Raw genomic sequence first — 11,594 nt, forward strand, 5'->3', positions numbered from 1 at the left:
CTCTCACTTTGTCAGACCTTCCCTCGCTCGATCTATCTCTCCCCTGCTGCCTCCCCCCTCCCTTTCTTTTCCCAAAAAGAAGTTATATATAAGTCATACCTAACTACTTCTTTCCACACATGAAGGAATTATTTATACAGTTATAATTCAATCTTTATCTTCATTCAAACAAACTAGACCACTTTTAACTACTTGCCCTTATTGAAATTAACACAAAGTTAAAAACTAAGTCTTCCTCAAGTCTTGCATTAGCCACAACATGTGACCACTTCGTTGCATTGCTGGTCCAAGTCTAGATGCTCCTGCATCAAACTCTCATGCTTGAAAACATTCATGATCTCCTGATCATGTGATTTCAAGAAAAAGGAAAAAAATTCCTCCTGGATCCCAGACTTTTTCCTGGAGTTGTCCATATGCTATGCTCCTTCGTTTAGGCTGCACGTCAGATGCTTCCTGCTTCATCTTCCTTCTTTGGTCACAATATTTTTGACCTGAAAACATCGTAATAATTTTTCTGTCGTGTTCAATTTCATAATCTTCCCCTTTAACTTCATGAGACCTGACGACCAGCTTAAGATTGTTTTCTTGGAAAGACCTTTTGGTCACATCTTCTCCAAAAGACAAACCAACATCTCGTTTTCTGGGTCCACACCCTTTAAGGGGCCGTGGACCACTCCAAAGTATTTCACACATTAGACCCTCTTCAGGTGGCTCTCGGAATCGAACAATTTCTTTGATATCATCTAGTCTTATACCATCAACGCTAAAAAGACTACCACGAACAACAAAAATCTTGTCATTAAGGATATGAGGCAAAAGCAAGTAGCAAAACATTTCAGTGATAAGCTCAACCATGCTTTCACTGTACTTGGACTGGACTTCGCCCTCATAACTATAAATCTAGTTTATACTCATGCTTTCATGATTTCCTGTTATAAGACAGAGTTTAGTTGGACACATACACTTGAATACGAATAACACAAGTATGACTTCGTCTGCAAATGATCCTTGATCAACAAAATTACCATTAAAAAGATAAGGATTGCCCTCCGAAGGAAGCCTACTAACCTCAAAGATGTTAAAAAGGTCATAATATTGACCATGGATGTCATCAAAAACTGTGAATTGCTTTCCATTTGGAATATCGATGTCAACCAGCAATGGCATCGCCTCCAGCAAATCCTTTACTTGCAATAATATTTGAGATGGACACCTTTCGCGTATATTTTCCTGATTCTTGAAGTCATCCATCACTTTCTTTATAAATTCCAATGTTACATTTTCTCCTTCTATTCTATGTTGTCGCTCCACGTTTATTGAATGAAAATAAATGGGTTCAACAATAGAATGATTCACAATATCATTCACAGAGATGGCCACAATAAATCTAATTTTTTTTACCGTTGTTTTGGTATCTTCAAGCTCCTTAGTGGCATCAGGACCATTTGGACAAATTCTTTTAACTTGCTGAAAATATTTTAGTACTTGACTGATCGCCTTTCCTGATGCTACCAGCCTTTGCCTTATGGTTTGCTTCAACATCAGTTTCTTTATGTTCTCAATCTCTGTTTCCAGTCGATCTTCTTGCTGGTCTTCTTCATTAATTCTCCCTTCCTGCTTTAGCTGGTTGCTATTTTCCAGCTGCATTTTCCTCTATTTCACACATTCAGACTGTGTGTCTCCTTTCAACAGTATTCCAATTGGTTGTTCTGGACCTTCTTCTTTCATCAACACTTCAGTGTGTTGATTTAACTCCAAAGAGTTTTCAAGTTTTTCCCCTGCATCATCTATTCTAATAAGGCTTCCTTGCCCTGGTTCACAGTTGTGAACTTCCTCCCCTGCTTCTGCTTCTTTTACTGCAAACCTCTTGCAGTCTTCATCAGGTACTGGTGCTTTTAGCCATTTCTCGAGTAGCTCTAGCTCCTTCTCCCATACATTAGCTTCTTGATGAGAATTTCTTTCTTTTTCTCCTTGATCCTGTTGTTGACTTTTTGTCATTGTCAGCTCTTCTTCCTTTTCTTCACCTCTTGCTAGGTGAATTTCTACATCAAGTCATCTTCCTTGAGGTACGTTTTCCAGGTTGATCAACTCAACATCTCCCATGCTTGACTCAACCATGCCTATCATCTTGACAACGTGATGATATTCTACTATGATTTTAGAAATCATGGTCTTTTATTCATGAATTTCTTGGACAATCTTCAACGGTTGTCCTTTTTCACCTTTATATGTTACTTTCACTAATATTTTGGAGCTCTCGTCTTCTATGCAGTTTTTGCTCCCAGGACTGTCAACTACATTCCACGTGGGTGTTGCCGAAGCGCTTGAAAGTAATGTTGAGGAGCCATTGGGCGGAGAGGAACAGTAGCTAGGACCACATGCTTCCTGCCAAGAAACGTCTCTACCAACTATGGGAAACCTTGTTATTGATACATTAACCAGCTCATTGGAATCAGAAGGTCCTGAGTGGATAGGGTGATTGTTGTTTCCCAAAGGTAAATTTTCAAAATTTCAAGTTTCTTTTAATTCCATAAGATTACCTCTATCACCGTGAAGACAAGATGTCGGCAACTTAACCCTTCCTTCAATTGATTTCATGTTCTCGCCTGCTAATTTTTTCAAGGGGACCAGCTTGATACGCATCCCAAACCACAGGAACATAACAGGGTTGATCACTACATTTGATGGATTTTTCGTCAGTTTTTCCGTTGGCCAATAAATAGAATATTAAATGATGATTTGTCTTCCCCTCCCTGTCGAACTGATACTTCCACATCATTTAAACCCTCTTTGACCTTTTCTGTCTCTCTCGGCTACTCCTTGAAAGTTGCGCATCCTCTTCAGAATATTTTTTTGATGTTCCATCTTGAATTAACGGATTTTTTCCTACTGATAGAACACTCTTCCTTGATGCTCATCTAGCCTTATTACATACCTAAACTACCTTCGAGCGGTAACATTGTAGCCAAGATTTCTGGCAACGGTGTATGAAATGTTGGTAGTTTATGTGGCACGCAAATTACTTTATTTGCATCTTTCCCATAATGTTGTGCTTTGATGATTCCATCAGTTTTACCTTCTGTCACTAATTCAACCTGTTTCTATGAATTTCCTTCTAGTCTTCCTGTCAACAGTTCACTATATCACCATGAGCTTTGTTCTAGTCTTCCTGTTAACATTTCAGTATGTTGATGCAAGTTCTCTTCCGAAATTTTGAGACCCTCATATGATCTCACCACTTCCTCATCATCATCCAGAGATATTCCTTCCTCTGGCTTGCAGATAACTTCATCTGTTTCATCTGCTTCTCCTGCTTCTTCAAGCATTTTCCCCTAAACAAATTTTCCTGCGGCATCTCCCATTCTTATCCTTGACTCAAAGAATTTGAGTTTCCTTGTCCATAAGACAATCTCATTTTGCTTCCGCCTCATATGTAATGAGTGCCAAATCACCTTATTTCCTTTTAATGGAAAGGTCCATCCTCTTTTCTGGTCTTCTAGTTCTTGTAGCAGCTCTGTCAATATCTCCAATCTTGCTTTCATGTCAGCAAGTTGCTTGTCAAGCTCCTCTTGACTCATCCTCTTCATGCCATTTGTCTTGGCATTCTTTCCTCCATAGTGGCTTTCTTCAGAACCTCTGCAATGATCTTCCATCATCTTTGTCTTCATCCTCTCTTCTTGAGCTCCTCTCTCTACTGCAGCAAGCCTCCGCAATAGCAAGTCCTCCTCACTGCAATCTTACCTCACTAAGCTCTCCACGCTCAGTCTTTTGGTAAGCATGGTTCTCCATCTGGAACCTCCTCTTGAGCACCATCTTTACTCCTCCTAGGCTTCTGCAAGCTCTCACTCTCCCTTGAGAACACTTCAGTCGTCCTCTCTCATTCTCCCTTGGGAACACCTCAGAGTGCTTTCTTTGCTCTGCTTTTCCTTTTCCTGATTTCTTACTCTCCTTTATGATATGAAAACCTACAATCACATTTATATCAACTCAGTGAAAATAAATATATCATCACACATATACACACATATACATATATATATATATATATATATATATATTATGATCCCTGCAGGATCATGTCCATCTGCATTTTGCATGCACTGTCTCAAGTTATTTGCTTTCCGCAAATTCTTTCTTTGAGAGTAAAACTCTTCTCCTCTCTATTCTGTTATGTGTTTGGATTTAAAACCTCCCTTGAGAATAAAATTCTCAACTCTCTCCGCTCTCCTTCATTCAGTTATCTTTGACCTTTTTTTTGGTCATTCGCCCTCTGCAACTTTTCCTTTGCTATCTTACCTCTTTACTACTGCCAGTGTCTGTCTTCTTCCAAGACCTGCCTTATTCCTGTGCAACCTTGGAACCCTTGCACACGAAACATGCTTGTTTAGTCTTTTTATCCTGCCAGTCTCCTTGATGACCAACTCTGTCACCTTGGCTACTCACACTCTCAGCATGCAAAAACTCCTTTCCGCAGGAAATCTTTTCCCGCTCTGATACCAAAAATGATGCAGGCCTAAAGCTGCACGACCTTCATACCAATTCGGACCTTCTCTGAGTAAACTGCTACAGGCCCTATGACAATTCGGCCTCCTCAATTATACTGCTACAGGCATTCAAGATTATGGCACCCTGCTCCAGCTTTCACTTCACAAAAACAACTAATCCTAAACATATACGAAGCATGCAAAATATCCAAGCACAAGTTCGCCAAACGACTGGTGAGGTAGGCTTTCTTCACAGTCAATTGGATGAGATACAATTTGTTAGGGACTTCTTTCTCTCCCATGGCCTCAGCCTCGACTCTTGGCTCGTCGAATCCTAAAATGGCTCGACGGCTTCCTCTTTAGTGTTTAGTGTTTCAACGCTCAGCAATTGATTCTCTTGCAGGCAAATTCATAATGGAATGCCTCTCCCTTCTCACCTTGGCCTATTTCGACTGCATTTCCTTCAACGCCTCTAGGGCGTCCTCCACATTGCTATCTTGCGAGATGCCAATGGTAGCATTGGTAATCAAAATCAAGAAACTAACCAGCAGCTCGTTATCACCATCAATCCATGCAAGAACAAACGAAACAACAACAACCATGAGTAAAATTCTTATCAGAGTGTCATTAAATTGATCAATGATGAGTTTCCAAACCGACGACCCCAAATGTTTTTCCAGCTCATCCCAATCCCATATTTTCCTTCGTTCCTCAACATTTTCGTTGCTCAGCCCCTGTTAAACATCTACTACCAATTTTTTCGCACAAACCTCTACGTCCCTAGCCCAAGCGTATTCTGAGCACGATTTCCGCAGCCTTCCAGATTGCTCCAACTTCCCCTTCTTCCTGGGGCTGATGTGCCCTATTCTTAAGTAGAGACTCTCCATCGTAGTGTTTCGCTCTTCTGGGTTGCCAGATTTTATATTCTTGTCATGGAAGCCCTGAACCTGCAATATATATATTGGCTGACACAGGTGATTGGGTCCTTCACACAAGATGATTACACATACCCGGACAAAAATTCACAATGAAGCAATTCCGTATAAATTCACAAAAACATGCTTTCATTATTTGCAACTCGGTTACAACTACACACTTGTCCAATTAACCATGGGGAGATCGAGTCACAAAAATCAAAGAACTATTACAGTTTTCATATGCAGAATCTTTATTAGCATATTACCGTCAACTCCATGGCCTGACCATACAAGGATGGGCGTGCTCTGCCCTGGCCCTCTCACTTTGTCAGACCTTCCCTCGCTTGATATATCCCTCCCCCTACTACCTACCCCCTCCCTTTCCTTTCCCAAAAAGAAGTCATACATAAGTCACACCTAACTACTTCTTTCCACACATGAAGGAATTAGTTATACAGTTATAATTCAATCTTTATCTTCATTCAAACAAACTAGATCACGTTTAACTACATGCCCTTATTGAAATTAACACAAAGTTAACAACTAAGTCTCCCTCAAGTCTTGCATTAGCCACAACATGTGACCACTCCGTCACATTTATGGCCCAAGTCTAGATGCTCCTGCATCACTACAAGAGTGAGAATACACTATTTTATGTTTCACTTCCATCTATAGAGGTTCTTTTTTAGCACAATCATGTTAATATATCTTAGCCATTTAAGGTCACAAGTTTCTTAGTTGGAGAACTTGTGGTTACTTCTGAAGAAGTTGATTTTGAAGGTGTTAAGATATTAGTTGATGGACGAGAAGGAGCTACAAAAAATGTCCAGGAATATTAAAAGCTTGATCATGTGACATCAACACGCAACATAATCAAGGCTGAGAAGGATCACTTCAAGTTTAACAATTTGGAAAATTTCAAGGTTGTGCCAAACATGGCTTCAATCCCAAAGATAGAGCCATCACATTATAATATTTGTGGTTCCCTAGAATTAGTGACAAATGGATATTCTAGAAAGCATTAGGTTAAATTGACACACGAGCTAGACAATTTTAAGCCTCAACTAAAGAGGAATGATGATATGGGAAACTTCTGCTTTGAGGTTCAACTAGATGAATATCAAATATCCCCACTAACCACAACAACAAAACGTGATTCTGTTCTTTAATTTTCACCATCACATATTGATGTGACAACAACTATACCAATGTTTGGCATTGAATTTATAAAAGCCCTTGTTGATATCATTGGATCTGTGATATGCAAGGAGGGATGTGACTCCTCAGTTTCTATATCACTTACTTCTCTGGTTGTTGAACTTTGGGTTCAGAGAAGCTTAACTCTTTAAGTTTAACAAATGAGAGCGGTGACTTCATATTTGAGAAAGTCGTACCTGGTGCATTTTGTCTAGTGGTAAAACATGGACCTTCAACTGATTTGTTAGATTGGGATGATGACTGGTGTTGGGAGAGAGGTTATTGATGACAATGTTGGTGTTTTTGATCATTCGGAGATAGTGTTTATCAAAAAGGATATTGGTTGCGTATTATGTCTACTCATCATGCGCGCTTCTTACATCATACAACCAAATAAAGAACCCATGAATTTATTGATTGAGAAAGGATGGTATCAAATATGCTTAGAATCTTCTCATTTGCACATGATTCAATTCTTGAACTTGTGCATTTTCTTTGGTATTCATTAGAATTAAATGTATTGAACCATAAGCCTATATATTTGACTGTGAAAAATATCTACTGAGTGGTGAAATACCTGTTGATTCAAGTTCATCTCCCAAAGAAAATGAGTTGTCTCGAAACATTATTGTAGACATATAGAAAAAGGAGGGTGCATTTATAGATATGATCAATAATATCAAACTTGTTTCAAGTGCTAATGGAGCAAGAAATTTTTTTGTATATGAGTAAAATCACTGGACCAATCTTGAAGATGAATCGATCTTTGTTCTGAGAAATAAAAGGAATGTTAGTGAGAAAAATGATTTTGAAAAGGTCTTGTTTTATCCAAGAAGTTGGCATGTTGTTGTTCAAATTGATGAGTGCCAACTTGCTATTCCTGATCTTGTGGGGTGCCCAAGAAAGTACATTCACTGTGAGTGCTTCCAACAATCCCATGTGTTGACATTAAAATAATTCCTCAAAATAACAGTAGCAATGGCCTTCTGAAAAAGGGTGACTTGGTTCTTCAAACATTGATAGGATCAGGTGGTTTTTTTTGGTGGTCCTCTGTATGATGATATTGAGTACTATGTTGAAGCTTCCAAGGGATATCATTTAAAGGCAATTTCACACAGGACCCCTTTTGAATTTTAGCTCTATGTTCATCCAATTTATTGGACGACCCAACTCGACTAGCCAAACCATAAAGAATATTTGATCATTAGTGTTCAAACCTTCTATGCACTCCCTGCATTTGTGGACCTCAATAGAGGAATCATTGAATTTTCATCAAACAACCTCTACATATGTACAAAACCTCTTCAATCACATTGCTTCAAACTATGACTATATAAGTCTGGATTTTACTGTTACTTTCAATGCCTTACAATGAAACCAGTGTAAATGCAGGTTGTATGTGGATAAAATATAAACCACTGTAAATGCAGGTTGTCTTGTATGTGTATGCAGGGGCATACATGATAAAAATTTGGAGTGATTAGGATATTGTTTCAAGGTCTTTCATGCTTTATCTTGAGACTCAATAAACAATGTTGAAGTAATTTGACCGTATTGGAAATGGACTCATATCCCAATATTGAATACAATTTATTTGTCGACATAAATGATTGATTTAAATCATTAAAGGATCTGGTCATGTGTTGTGCCTTTGGTTAGAGAAATATGTGTTTTCTCAATTTTTTGTTCAATAGGCTTCCTAATGTCCAACATTTTTTAATGTGTGACAACTTTATCTTCGTAAAAATAAAATTCTTCTTTTTCTTTTACATGTGAAATGAGCAACATGTTTCAATTTTTAGGATGTTTTCATTTGCTACATAGTTGTCACGTATAACATAGAAGAAAAATTATACAAAGCATATATTGACATTGGTTAGGTTGACTATTATGTTTTGGTTCATTATTATGTCATGTTTGTAGATTCAGTATATCGAATAGATATGAAACAAAAAAATGTAACAAAATTGTTTCATATCTATTCCTTAATGACAATCTACACTACCTAAATTAAAAAAGGTAACCTACTATAAGATGTGAAAAGACCATAAAATTCTTCCATTGTTTTTCCCATGATGTTCATAATGAATATTATGTATTTTACCTCGTAAATGAGTGCATAATTGGACTATTCTGGTTCTAGAATGCAATGTAGGAACTTTCAAGTATCCCATACCTCAATGTCTCAGATCCCCACTCTCTCATCTCCGTATGATACAGGTTTATGTAGAGGTAAGTGAGTTTCATGATAGGGAAATTAGTGTATTAGGTTGCATTTGTTAGAGCAACCCTTTTCCACAGATGATAGAACTTCTTAATTGATGAATTGAATTATGAAAATCCACGATATGTAAAGTTTTTTAAAGGAATTGATGTATTTAATAGAGTTTCAAAGAAAGCACGGATATTGGTAGGAGAATATTATTTTTAAATACAAGCTTCAATATCTTTAAATTGTTCACCAGTAAAAGGGCTTTCTAGCTTCATTTTATTTTTGTTTCTTTACGAAAGGGTATGAACAATGCAGGTTGTATGTGGATACGATGATGAATTCTACTATGGATATGAGGATGTGGACACCAGTGGAATGACCTTCTTAGTCTTGGGTAACATCGAGTATGGAAGCAGATGCAAGTTTCATGGAGTTTTTTTCCCCATTTTCATTCTATTTATCATTTGTTGTTTGCGTTGGTTCTAATAGTTAGTTTTAATTATTTATCTTTTTTCATTATATCATTAACATTCCATGTTTCCTAGAAGGTAATATTTTTTGTTGCTTTAGATGAGCATCCTATAGGAGAAGGATGTTTCCAATGAGTTTTGAAAATTTCTCCAATACTCCTTATCTATTTTGGATTGTCATTGTGAGTTATCGCTTTAAATGTTATCTAGTTTGACATTTGATTGACAACAAAATTCCATGCTTTTACAAATTAGTTATATGTTAATTTTTAAAAGTATTTAAGAACTTTTTCTTTAGTAGCCAAACTTCAAACAATGGATTTCACACTACTAGTTTAAGGTTTGGGTTATATATTTGGTTAGAATTTCCCAAGATCTATATCATACCTCAAGTGTCAAGTTTGGGTTACTTATTTGGTAAAAATTTCCCAAGATTTATGTCATATCTCAGCCTTTGAAATTCACGCATTCATCCCATTTGAATGTAACGCATCATGACAAGGATGACCCCTATTAAGTTCACCAACTTGTTACTATGCTTGATGGATCATAATTCAAATGGGCTGTGAATTTGGTTCTTTTCCTTGACTAAAACAATATTAAGAAAAATCCTCTGATTCAAACTCAGTGCCAAGTCATAGTCAAAATTTTGAGATGTGAATAACATTGGCTTGACTGCATGTATGACACCCAAGTCCTTGCAAGTCATACAAGATTGTCCATTTAAAAAAAAATGATCATATCCTTAAATATTTGGCCCTTAAACTCCCTCATTAAAGAAAATATCATTTTATGATCTTGATAATTGGTCTATCAAAATGTGGATGGGGAAAAATATGAGTTAAGAAGTAAGGAAAGAAATTTTCCCTGACATTGCCTGGAATATTTTGAACTTTTGAGCCACATCATGTGACACTACCATCATCACACTAACATTTTTTGGTAAATCTCCACTACAAGAGGCATCCATTGATTCACGTTCCTCATCTCGTAACCATAAAGATGATTCTTCCTGAACATTTTTCCTAGGTGATGATAATGATATATAGTCCTTATCATAATCAACCATGGTTTTTCCTTCTTCACCCATGCTCCACCTTCCCCTTCCCAATTTTATATAAGCATTAGTTTCTCTTGCATGGTTCCCTCTGATTGCAAACTTATTCCCATACTTGAAATCCTCGTCTTGATCTTGGTTCTTATGCTTCCATTCTTCTTCTAAGCTAAGTATTCAGAAAAAAATTACCTCCCTACCACCGCAAATAGGTAAACCATTTTTCCTACACTATCTGTCAAGCTCCACAAGAGGAATACTAAAAATTTCTCTAGTTATTGCTCCCTCTCCAATCTCGATAGCAACATCTTGATTTGGACCAAATCCATATGTTATGTCTAAAAGATTGAATTCAAAACTATCAAGGTCCTTCAATGGTGGGGCATATCCACATATTGAATGAAAGGGAGGGACACATGAATTTCCAAATTGAAGAAAGGTAGCTCTCCATCCAGTCACACAAGCATCTTAAAGGAGAAACCCATCTGACCAAACCTGGAGAGCTTTCATCATCTCCCCCCTACAAGGATGCCATAATATAAATGATAAAATATTCACAAAAATATCCACACATTCATTACAATAATTATGATATATTTTTATGAGTAAAAAATACTATCCGCCTTGCTAATTGATTACCCATAAGGAACTTGATCCTAATACATGATTTGTTTTCATCACTACTATCCTCAACATGTTCTATTATTTAGAGTGATATTTCATGAATTGCCAGGCATGTCTTTCCACATTTCCATTTTTATATCCCACATAATTGGAAAATCACTACATTTGGCCTCATCTACTTCCCTAGGCTACATGTGTTAAAGGAGCGTACAAAACACTAATGATATGTTCTTTTTCCAGAAGTTCTTCTCATTTTTTGGATGAATTATGTGGAAATTTTATTCATGACAATTATGTGGTAGGAGATGGTATTCAATTGTTCTTTTTATAATCTCTTGTTTATGAGTTAGCATGCTTCTATTGTACTAGTTCATTGCGACTATGTCTATTGGCTTATATGGGCTTGACCCAGGTTCAGAAGAATTATTTACCCAAACAAATCCCACAGGTATCAACCCTTTTGACAATAGCCCGTGAAGCGAGGACTAAGGTCTCACACCCAGGTAGCAGGCAAGGGTGCTGGAACCAGGTTTCCACACCCTGGGGATGTCTTGGATGTGTTTTGGGCTCGCACATTGTTTTGCAGCCTCACGCTATGCTAGATCCATGCAGATCGAAATACCCTTATCACGCTTA

General features: G+C 37.4%; 1 pseudogene; it reads right to left on the minus strand.

Moving 5' to 3' along the window:
- Positions 1-900: 900 nt before the first annotated feature.
- Positions 901-1,647, minus strand: LOC149213008 (serine/threonine-protein phosphatase 5 pseudogene; annotated as a pseudogene).
- Positions 1,648-11,594: the final 9,947 nt, after the last annotated feature.

This window comes from Pinus tabuliformis, chromosome 1_1 (assembly GCF_031772625.1).
Source record: "Pinus tabuliformis cultivar Carrire ecotype Pingquan chromosome 1_1, CPIR1, whole genome shotgun sequence".
NCBI lineage: Eukaryota > Viridiplantae > Streptophyta > Pinopsida > Pinales > Pinaceae > Pinus > Pinus tabuliformis.